The following is a 10000-nucleotide window of genomic DNA, read 5'->3' as shown; positions in this document are numbered from 1 at the left end:
CAGTGAGAGTGGAGAGCACAGAGGAAAAAACAGCGGAGACGAAGGAGGTGGAGGACAAGATGGAGAAGGAACTGGAAGGGCGATTGGGTGGGGGGGGCAATATAGTGGGGAAGAAAAGGATGGAGGAGTTGAGAGAGATGGTGAGGAGTTTGATAGAGAAGGAAAGGGGATTAGCAAAGGAAAAGGAAGGCACGGTGTGTGACGCAACTTTCCAAAACCCGTGGGGAAATATCCCCCCTTGCAAGAGGCCAAAAAAGGCGGTAAGGAGGAAGGGTGGAAAGAAGGGGGGGGGGGCAGAACGGGGGGACGGGGAGGTAGCGGGGCCCTCGTGGGCTCCGTCTCCATCCTCTTTTAAACCCCTCGCTGAGCTTGACCTCCCGGGTATGGCTCAAACCTGGATGATGGAGGGAGAGTCTGACTATTTATTTGTGGATGCGATGTCCCCGGAGCGGAGTCCGGAAGAGGGGGGGGTGATGGACCTGAGGGTGGGGAATGTGCCGGGTGCTGTTGCTGTGTTCAGGGGAGGGGGGATGGTGGGAGATGGGAGTGATGTAAGGTCACAGTCAGACAAGATAGCGAAGGGGGGCACTGGGTGAGAAATTGCTGTAATATGGTGGTGTATATTGGTAGTTTGTAGGTCATTGGTTATTGGTTTTGGGAGTTGGCTAAAATCAATTAGTATTGGAATGATTAGTGGTAGTGTGGTGGGATTGTATATTTAAGTTGACTGAAGTTTGGAAGATTATTGTTTGGTTGTTGGAAAGTAATTTAAGTTGACTGAAGTTTGGAAGATTATTGTTTGGTTTTTGGAAAGTAATAAAAAAATATTTTGTAAAAAATCTGTTCTTATCAGTTTAATATCTGATACGTCCCCCATCGGGGGACTACATATTAAATGGATTTTTCGAACAGGGAGTCGGAAATGGGGCTTGCTCCGTCCGCTCCACGCATCGACCCGGTATTGCAGTACCTCCGGGAACGGTGCAACACTTTTCTTCCGTTGTCAAGGAAAAATGCAAATTCACAAAGCTCTGTAAACAGCTGGCTAGCGAGCTAGCTGGCTAGCTAGCAGAAGAAGAGAAGGAAAGAAACATTCAAACTGAAAGAAAGGCGAAGCGCTCTTCAATGGGGTCCCCCGTTTCCCGCCATTTTACTTAAAAAAAAAAAAAAAAAAAAAAAAAAAAGAATTGGGGCCAGGATTGTGTGTGTGTGTGTCTCTCTCTCTCTCTCTCTCTCTCTCTCTCTCTCTCTCTCTCTCTCTCTCTCTCTCTCTCTCTCTCTCTCTCTCTCTCTCTCTCTCGCTCTCTCTCTCTCTCTGTCTCTCTGTGCCTCTGTGTCTGTGACCTTCTTTTTATCCACAGACAGCCCTCGAAAACTTGGAAGAGTGGGTTCCGGGAGCACCCGCGGGAACCCTGCCTAGAGTGCACAGAGTGTGTCTCGGGCCCCGACCTCTTGACTTCCATATGACTCTGGTTTCTCTTCATTACGCACAAGCCTTTCGCCTTTTACTAAAGACTTCCGTGGAGAGGAACACTTACGAGTTCAACGTATTTTTGGAGCGGCTTTGCTTCTTGCAGAGCCCGGTATCTTGTTTCAAGGGAAATTGACAGAGATGGGCCAGGATAGTGACTTAAAGACGCATTAGCGACTTTTTCCAAAAAACACCTGCCTGTTTGTTGCCAGGGAAACGGTGGTTGGTTGGTTGGTTGGTTGGTTGAGTGGGGGTTGGAGGGAGAGAGGAGCTGGCTTTTGCCAACCCACCCGCTGGGGTCTGTCGAGACCCCCGGGGGTCCGGCGGTTTCAGGGTTCCATTTGTGGGTTATCGCTTCTCGGCCTTTTGGCTCAGATCAAGTGTAGTATCTGTTCTTATCAGTTTAATATCTGATACGTCCCCCATCGGGGGACTACATATTAAATGGATTTTTCGAACAGGGAGTCGGAAATGGGGCTTGCTCCGTCCGCTCCACGCATCGACCCGGTATTGCAGTACCTCCGGGAACGGTGCAACACTTTTCTTCCGTTGTCAAGGAAAAATGCAAATTCACAAAGCTCTGTAAACAGCTGGCTAGCGAGCTAGCTGGCTAGCTAGCAGAAGAAGAGAAGGAAAGAAACATTCAAACTGAAAGAAAGGCGAAGCGCTCTTCAATGGGGTCCCCCGTTTCCCGCCATTTTACTTAAAAAAAAAAAAAAAAAAAAAAAAAAAGAATTGGGGCCAGGATTGTGTGTGTGTGTCTCTCTCTCTCTCTCTCTCTCTCTCTCTCTCTCTCTCTCTCTCTCTCTCTCTCTCTCTCTCTCTCTCTCTCTCTCTCTCTCTCTCTCTCTCTCTCTCTCTCTCTCTCTCTCTCTCTCTCTCTCTCTCTCTCTGTCTCTCTGTGCCTCTGTGTCTGTGACCTTCTTTTTATCCACAGACAGCCCTCGAAAACTTGGAAGAGTGGGTTCCGGGAGCACCCGCGGGAACCCTGCCTAGAGTGCACAGAGTGTGTCTCGGGCCCCGACCTCTTGACTTCCATATGACTCTGGTTTCTCTTCATTACGCACAAGCCTTTCGCCTTTTACTAAAGACTTCCGTGGAGAGGAACACTTACGAGTTCAACGTATTTTTGGAGCGGCTTTGCTTCTTGCAGAGCCCGGTATCTTGTTTCAAGGGAAATTGACAGAGATGGGCCAGGATAGTGACTTAAAGACGCATTAGCGACTTTTTCCAAAAAACACCTGCCTGTTTGTTGCCAGGGAAACGGTGGTTGGTTGGTTGGTTGGTTGGTTGAGTGGGGGTTGGAGGGAGAGAGGAGCTGGCTTTTGCCAACCCACCCGCTGAGGTCTGTCGAGACCCCCGGGGGTCCGGCGGTTTCAGGGTTCCATTTGTGGGTTATCGCTTCTCGGCCTTTTGGCTCAGATCAAGCTTGGTACCGAGGTGCCCCAAAGCCCGCTGAGTCAGAAGGTCGAAGGAAGGCAGGAGGGAGGAATTTTTGTTACGCTTTTTGGAAACGGTTTATATTTCCCGTTTTCTTTTTTCATTGGCTTCTTTTGAAGAGAGCTTTTTTGAAGAAATGGAGGAGAATACCCAGAAAAGGTCAGTTCCGGGCGTCGGATTGGCAAATACGTTGCGATTTGCGTGGAGGGAAAAGGAGGTTGAGCCGTTTGGGAGAGAGACATTTGGGAGATCCATCCTTATGGGAATCCTGAAATTGACGGTGAAGGATGTCCTATGCCTACAGAATAACCCTATGGAGAGGGCTTTTGATGTGACTGTATACACAGAAGAGAAACACGATGAAGTACTGAAGAAAGTAAAAGCAGTGGAAGGAGAAAGGCCTATGTGCCTTTATGATGTTACTAGCCTGGCAAGGACAAATTTCAGGGTAGTAACAGTAACGATGTACAATCCGCATGTAAAGGACGAAGACGTGAGGGGCTTTCTGGGGCGGTATATGGACAAAGTCTCCTCAGCAAGGCTCCTGAAGGACTCCCTGGGGTTCTGGAATGGGAGAAGATGTTTCCAGGCACTCCTAAGGGAGGACCCAAAGGGACAGGGTGGATACCTCCATCCTCCTGCGATGTTCTCCCTGGGGGCTGACAGGGGGACGTTGTATTATGCACGTCAGCCCCCGTTCTGCAGGCGCTGTATGGCCTATGGTCATATCCTCGCCTCGTGCAGCATAAGAAAGTGCAGAATTTGTGGATCTGCTGAGCACGAGGCGAGGGAGTGTGACGAACCCAAGGCGTGCCACGGGTGTGGCTCGTCAGCACACCTGTGGCGGGAGTGCCCGGTTCGTCACAGGTCATACGCGTCTGCAGCTGGGGGGAGAGCAGGAGCAGGGGATGGGGGAGGAAGAGGAGGGACGTCTCTGGACCAGGGCATGGGTCAAGAGGGGAAGAAAGCACAGAGAGAGGAGGTGCAAGGAGCGGTAGAAGAAAGAAGAGGGGAAGCCACTGGAGAAGTGAAAGGAAAGAAGAAGAAAGAAAGAAAGGGAGTGGGGGAGCGAGAGAGAGAAACAGTGGAGGGGGTGCCGGTGACAGGGGCTGTGGAGGGGGGGGAGGGGGGGAATTGGGGGGAGAGGGGGGAGTGGGGGTCGAGCTTCCTAGTGGAGGAGATGAGGGAAATGGTGGAGGGGCTAGGGGGGAAAGGGGGTGGTGTCTCCCCGCTGCCTCTTACACCAAGGAAAAAGAAAGGGAAGAGGGCGGGAGAACCGACAGGCAGTGAGAGGGAGGGGGGTGTGGAAGGGGAGGGGGGGGGTAAGCGAGTGATGGGGGAGAGGAAGGGGTCATTGTCCTCGCTGTTTGCCACAGGCCCTCAGCACTTGGGGGAGAGTGAATCCCTGGAAGTGGATCGGGGCTGTTTGGCTGGGGCTTCCCAACTCCTCTTTGGGGGGGTGGGACCCCCTAGCCCTGGCCCGGAAACTTTCAGGGAGGGAGTTGGCGGAGAACCCGGGGTACAGGGTACTCCAAATCCCAACACCTTACCCGCATCCTGGGGTGGAATGATGGAGGAGGACGGAGGGACGTCAGGGGAGGAGGGGATGCTCCTGCCAGAGGTGATGGACCAGGGGAGCATCGGGTGAGCCTCCTGTTTCTTTGTTTTCTTTGTTTCTTTGTGATTGTAGTTATAGTTTTTTGATTATTGGATTTAAGGGTGTTTATTTTATAATATAATCCTATGTTTATTTTGTTTAGTTTAAATGTTAGGGGTCTAAGGGATTTTGTTAAGAGGAGGGCGGTGTTTAGTTTTTTAGAGGGGGTGGGCTTTAATGTTTGTTTTTTACAGGAGGTTCACCTGAGGGATGGAGGGGATGTTGAAAGGTTTAGGAGGGAGTGGGTAAAGGGAGATTCGTTGTGGGGCATAGGAGGGGTGCACTCAACGGGGGTAGGGATATTGTTTGGGAATAGGGAGATAATTGTAGAGAGCACTTTTGTTGTAATGCAGGGCAGAGTTTTGGGGGTAGATGTCACGTATAGGGATATTAGATATAGGTTATTTGGGGTGTATGGGCCACAGGTGGCGGCAGACAGGAGGGAGATGGTGGACTGTCTGGCGCCCCTGTGTGTCACAAATAGGCACTTAGTGATAGGAGGTGATTTTAATATAGATTTGGGGATAGGGGGAGACAGTAGTGCAGGCGCCATCACCGGGCTAATGGCGTGCCATGGCCTGGTTGATGGTGGCCTGCACACTACTCCGGCAATGGTCGGTCCCACATGGCGCAACTCCAGGGGGGTTGCGCGGAGGCTCGACTATATTTTTGTATCTAGGTCTTTGGGTCGGTTGTCTGGGCGGCTGTTGCCTGTCTTCTTTTCGGACCATGACGGGGTGCTCCTGCAGGTGGGGTCGCCAGTCTGCCTCTTCGGTAGGGGGTACTGGAAACTAGATCGGGATTTACTGGATGAGCAGGTCTTTGTCAATGCCGTCACAGGGGTGTTTCGGGGGCTTGAAGGTCTCCGGCCCATGTGTGAGGGGGTGTTAGAGTGGTGGGATTTAGTAAAGGTAAGGATTAGGGCCTTTATTATAGGATATGGTAAGAGGAAAAAAAGGGAGGAAAGGAGGGAGGTGGATCATATCCAAAGGTTGCTCGAACTCGAGTACGAGGCAGGCAACCTCGGCGGGTCGATTGACTGGGAGAGATCCACAGCCCTGAAGGCGCAGCTCAGGGAGCTGCAGGAGCAGAAGGCTCGAGTTTTCCTGGAGCGTGCACATAGTGGCTTTTTAGAACATAATGAGACTTGTTCCGCTATGTTCTTTAAGTCGGTTAGGGCCAGGCAGAGTAGGAAGGTAATGCATGGAGTTAGAGAAGAAGATGGTAGTGTAGTAAGTAAACCAGAGGAGATGGTCAGGGTGACAACTGAGCATTTCCGAGGTTTATTTAAGGAAAGGGAAATAGATGTAGAGCAGGGAAATGTGTTTTTAGAACACTTGTCCCGGCGGTTGCCGGAGGACATTAGAGATGGGATGGAGGCCCAGATCTCCCTCGAGGAGGTTGAGAGCGCCCTCAGGAGGATGGGTAAAGGGAAGGTGCCTGGGATGGATGGTCTACCAGCCGAGTTTTACCTCAAGTTTTGGGGTGTACTTGGACCGGTGGTACTCGAAGTCTTGAAGGCCATCCTTGAGACAGGGGTCCCAGGGGGATCAATGGCTGTTGGTGTGCTGTCACTTCTGTACAAGAAGGGGGACGCAACAGACCTTGGCAACTGGCGGCCATTGACCATGCTGTGTGTAGACTACAAGTTGCTTGCAAAGGTCTTAGCGGATCGGTTGCGCACAGCCCTTCCCTACGTCGTCCACGAGGATCAGACGTGCGGGGTAGAGGGACGCTCTATTAGATGGAACCTTCAGTTGATCAGGGACTCCATCGCCTGGGTTGAAGATAGAGGTCTGCCTTTAATGGTAGCAGCGCTAGATCAGGCGAAGGCCTTTGATCGCGTGAATAGATCCTTTCTATTCAGGGTATTAGGTAGATTAGGGTTTGGGGAGAAGTATATAGGATGGATCCGTACATTATATGTCGGAGCGGGGTGTCGAGTAAGCGTAAACGGTCACTTGGGTGACGTTTTTGACCTCTCGTCTGGGGTCAGGCAGGGGTGCCCGCTCTCGGCACTCCTCTTCGTTCTGTACATGGAGCCTCTGGGGGCTGCCATTAGGGCAGACACAGGGGTGGAGGGCTTGTTGATCCCTGGAAGCGGTGGGCTGCGTGTTAAGATGACGCAGTACGCCGACGACACTTCCTTGCTGCTATGCAAGGACTCGTGCCTGACAAGGTCCCTTGCCATCATTGGGGATTTCACCCGAGCGTCGGGGGCGGTTCTGAACAATGCAAAGTCTTCCGTTAAGTTTTTCGGAAGATGGCGCGGTAGAACGGATGTGCCCGGGGGGTTATCTCTCTGTGAGGGGGCCCTGAGGATTCTCGGGGTCCATTTTGAGACCTCCGGCTCAGCGACGCTGAACTGGAACATGAGGATCGCAGTGGTGCAGAGGAAGCTAGCGATGTGGAAGGCTAGGTCTTTGTCTTTTATAGGTAAGGTCCTGGTCCTAAAGGTGGATGTATTGCCATCTCTGTTGTATTTGGCATACATCTACCCATTGCCGGCTTGTCTGAGGAGGCCTCTAGTGAGGCTCGTGTTTCAGTTCATGTGGGGTGGCAGGTACGAGTGGGTCGCCAGGGCACGCATGCTCTGTCCCATCGGGGAGGGAGGTAGGGGGGTACCCAACATCCCCCTCAAGCTGGACACAATTTTTGTGTCCTTTGTATTGACAGAACTGGCTCATCCGGTGATACACCCGTCCGGTTACCTCCTGCGGGTGTTCTTCTCCTACCAAGCGAGAAGCGTAATGGTGTGGTCTAACACGGGTCCTCGGGCGGAACAGCTGCCGTGGCACTTTGGCCATGCGGCCAAGTGGTTGCGTGCACACCCCGAGGTTGAAGTTGCCCGAGTAGGTTTAGACCACAGGCACCTGTACGAGGAGGTCAGGCAGGCAGGGAGTCCTGCGCCTGTAGCGGGCATCTCGGAAGTGGTCTGGGAGGGAGTGCAGGCGCGGGGCCTGGACAACAGGCTCAAGGACCTGAATTGGTTGAGCCTCCACAAGTGTCTGCCGGTACGGTCCACCATGTACCGGCATAGCTTGGCGCGATCCCCCACCTGCCCAAGGGCTGCTTGTGGCGGGGAGGAGACTGTGCGCCATGCTTTTTGGGACTGTGCCTTTGCCGGAGTGGTATGGGCGAGGGCACGGGTGTTGATAGTTTTGGTAAGAGGGGATTTTGTGGTTACATGGGCTAGGTTAGAGAGAGGTGTAGGGAGAGCGAGGGGTACAGATAGGGATAGATTTCTGCTCTGGCTTCTCATAAGCCTCTTTAAACGGGGGCTGTGGGAAGCCAGGCAGAATTTGGTAAAGACAGGGAGAGATTGGGGGGTGGAAGGGATATTTAGGAGGGTGGAAGGAGATTTAAGAGGTAGGATGAAGAGGGAGGAGAGGAAGTGGGGGAAACATGCGGCACGGGAGAGATGGAAAGGGGGCTTAGGGCTGGGGGTGTTAGATTGAGATTTATAAGGGGATAGATTAGGAGAGGAGAGATAGGGAAAGGTAGTGGTTAGGAATGACGGGGAGGGATGATGCTCCCCTGAGGTTTGTTTTTGTTTGGTGTTTTTGTAAATATGATTTTGTAAAGTATGAATGGCATAGCTGGTAATAAATTATTTTTCTAAAAAAAAAAAAAAAAAAAAAAAAAAATCTGTTCTTATCAGTTTAATATCTGATACGTCCCCCATCGGGGGACTACATATTAAATGGATTTTTCGAACAGGGAGTCGGAAATGGGGCTTGCTCCGTCCGCTCCACGCATCGACCCGGTATTGCAGTACCTCCGGGAACGGTGCAACACTTTTCTTCCGTTGTCAAGGAAAAATGCAAATTCACAAAGCTCTGTAAACAGCTGGCTAGCGAGCTAGCTGGCTAGCTAGCAGAAGAAGAGAAGGAAAGAAACATTCAAACTGAAAGAAAGGCGAAGCGCTCTTCAATGGGGTCCCCCGTTTCCCGCCATTTTACTTAAAAAAAAAAAAAAAAAAAAAAAAAAAAGAATTGGGGCCAGGATTGTGTGTGTCTCTCTCTCTCTCTCTCTCTCTCTCTCTCTCTCTCTCTCTCTCTCTCTCTCTCTCTCTCTCTCTCTCTCTCTCTCTCTCTCTCTCGCTCTCTCTCTCTCTCTGTCTCTCTGTGCCTCTGTGTCTGTGACCTTCTTTTTATCCACAGACAGCCCTCGAAAACTTGGAAGAGTGGGTTCCGGGAGCACCCGCGGGAACCCTGCCTAGAGTGCACAGAGTGTGTCTCGGGCCCCGACCTCTTGACTTCCATATGACTCTGGTTTCTCTTCATTACGCACAAGCCTTTCGCCTTTTACTAAAGACTTCCGTGGAGAGGAACACTTACGAGTTCAACGTATTTTTGGAGCGGCTTTGCTTCTTGCAGAGCCCGGTATCTTGTTTCAAGGGAAATTGACAGAGATGGGCCAGGATAGTGACTTAAAGACGCATTAGCGACTTTTTCCAAAAAACACCTGCCTGTTTGTTGCCAGGGAAACGGTGGTTGGTTGGTTGGTTGGTTGGTTGAGTGGGGGTTGGAGGGAGAGAGGAGCTGGCTTTTGCCAACCCACCCGCTGAGGTCTGTCGAGACCCCCGGGGGTCCGGCGGTTTCAGGGTTCCATTTGTGGGTTATCGCTTCTCGGCCTTTTGGCTCAGATCAAGTGTAGTATCTGTTCTTATCAGTTTAATATCTGATACGTCCCCCATCGGGGGACTACATATTAAATGGATTTTTCGAACAGGGAGTCGGAAATGGGGCTTGCTCCGTCCGCTCCACGCATCGACCCGGTATTGCAGTACCTCCGGGAACGGTGCAACACTTTTCTTCCGTTGTCAAGGAAAAATGCAAATTCACAAAGCTCTGTAAACAGCTGGCTAGCGAGCTAGCTGGCTAGCTAGCAGAAGAAGAGAAGGAAAGAAACATTCAAACTGAAAGAAAGGCGAAGCGCTCTTCAATGGGGTCCCCCGTTTCCCGCCATTTTACTTAAAAAAAAAAAAAAAAAAAAAAAAAAAAAGAATTGGGGCCAGGATTGTGTGTGTGTGTCTCTCTCTCTCTCTCTCTCTCTCTCTCTCTCTCTCTCTCTCTCTCTCTCTCTCTCTCTCTCTCTCTCTCTCTCTCTCTCTCTCTCTCTCTCTCTCTCTCTCTCTCTCTCTCTCTCTCTCTCTCTCTCTCTCTGTCTCTCTGTGCCTCTGTGTCTGTGACCTTCTTTTTATCCACAGACAGCCCTCGAAAACTTGGAAGAGTGGGTTCCGGGAGCACCCGCGGGAACCCTGCCTAGAGTGCACAGAGTGTGTCTCGGGCCCCGACCTCTTGACTTCCATATGACTCTGGTTTCTCTTCATTACGCACAAGCCTTTCGCCTTTTACTAAAGACTTCCGTGGAGAGGAACACTTACGAGTTCAACGTATTTTTGGAGCGGCTTTGCTTCTTGCAGAGCC

The 10000-nt window shown here is 51.4% G+C and overlaps 8 non-coding genes across 8 annotated transcripts; all 8 read left to right on the top strand.

The window, feature by feature from the left end:
* The first annotated feature begins 794 nt into the window (after window positions 1–794).
* On the top strand, window positions 795–992 carry LOC139396758 (U2 spliceosomal RNA). The gene has a single exon (XR_011630846.1). It is a non-coding gene; the product is annotated as a U2 spliceosomal RNA (small nuclear RNA).
* Window positions 993–1464: 472 nt separating this feature from the next.
* Window positions 1465–1581, top strand: LOC139396763 (U5 spliceosomal RNA). Its single transcript, XR_011630850.1, has one exon. It is a non-coding gene; the product is annotated as a U5 spliceosomal RNA (small nuclear RNA).
* Window positions 1582–1821: 240 nt separating this feature from the next.
* Window positions 1822–2012, top strand: LOC139396744 (U2 spliceosomal RNA). Its single transcript, XR_011630837.1, has one exon. It is a non-coding gene; the product is annotated as a U2 spliceosomal RNA (small nuclear RNA).
* Window positions 2013–2511: 499 nt separating this feature from the next.
* On the top strand, window positions 2512–2628 carry LOC139396762 (U5 spliceosomal RNA). Its single transcript, XR_011630849.1, has one exon. It is a non-coding gene; the product is annotated as a U5 spliceosomal RNA (small nuclear RNA).
* Window positions 2629–8177: 5549 nt separating this feature from the next.
* LOC139396753 (U2 spliceosomal RNA) lies at window positions 8178–8368 on the top strand. Its single transcript, XR_011630842.1, has one exon. It is a non-coding gene; the product is annotated as a U2 spliceosomal RNA (small nuclear RNA).
* A 466-nt stretch (window positions 8369–8834) lies between these two features.
* On the top strand, window positions 8835–8951 carry LOC139396761 (U5 spliceosomal RNA). The gene has a single exon (XR_011630848.1). It is a non-coding gene; the product is annotated as a U5 spliceosomal RNA (small nuclear RNA).
* Window positions 8952–9191: 240 nt separating this feature from the next.
* LOC139396725 (U2 spliceosomal RNA) lies at window positions 9192–9382 on the top strand. Its single transcript, XR_011630819.1, has one exon. It is a non-coding gene; the product is annotated as a U2 spliceosomal RNA (small nuclear RNA).
* Window positions 9383–9883: 501 nt separating this feature from the next.
* LOC139396760 (U5 spliceosomal RNA) lies at window positions 9884–10000 on the top strand. The gene has a single exon (XR_011630847.1). It is a non-coding gene; the product is annotated as a U5 spliceosomal RNA (small nuclear RNA).

The sequence above is a fragment of the Oncorhynchus clarkii genome, unplaced genomic scaffold, assembly GCF_045791955.1.
Source record: "Oncorhynchus clarkii lewisi isolate Uvic-CL-2024 unplaced genomic scaffold, UVic_Ocla_1.0 unplaced_contig_2040_pilon_pilon, whole genome shotgun sequence".
Classification (NCBI taxonomy): Eukaryota; Metazoa; Chordata; class Actinopteri; order Salmoniformes; family Salmonidae; genus Oncorhynchus; species Oncorhynchus clarkii.
Note: the sequence above shows the minus strand (reverse complement) of the source record. Positions and strands in the feature narration are given on the sequence as shown.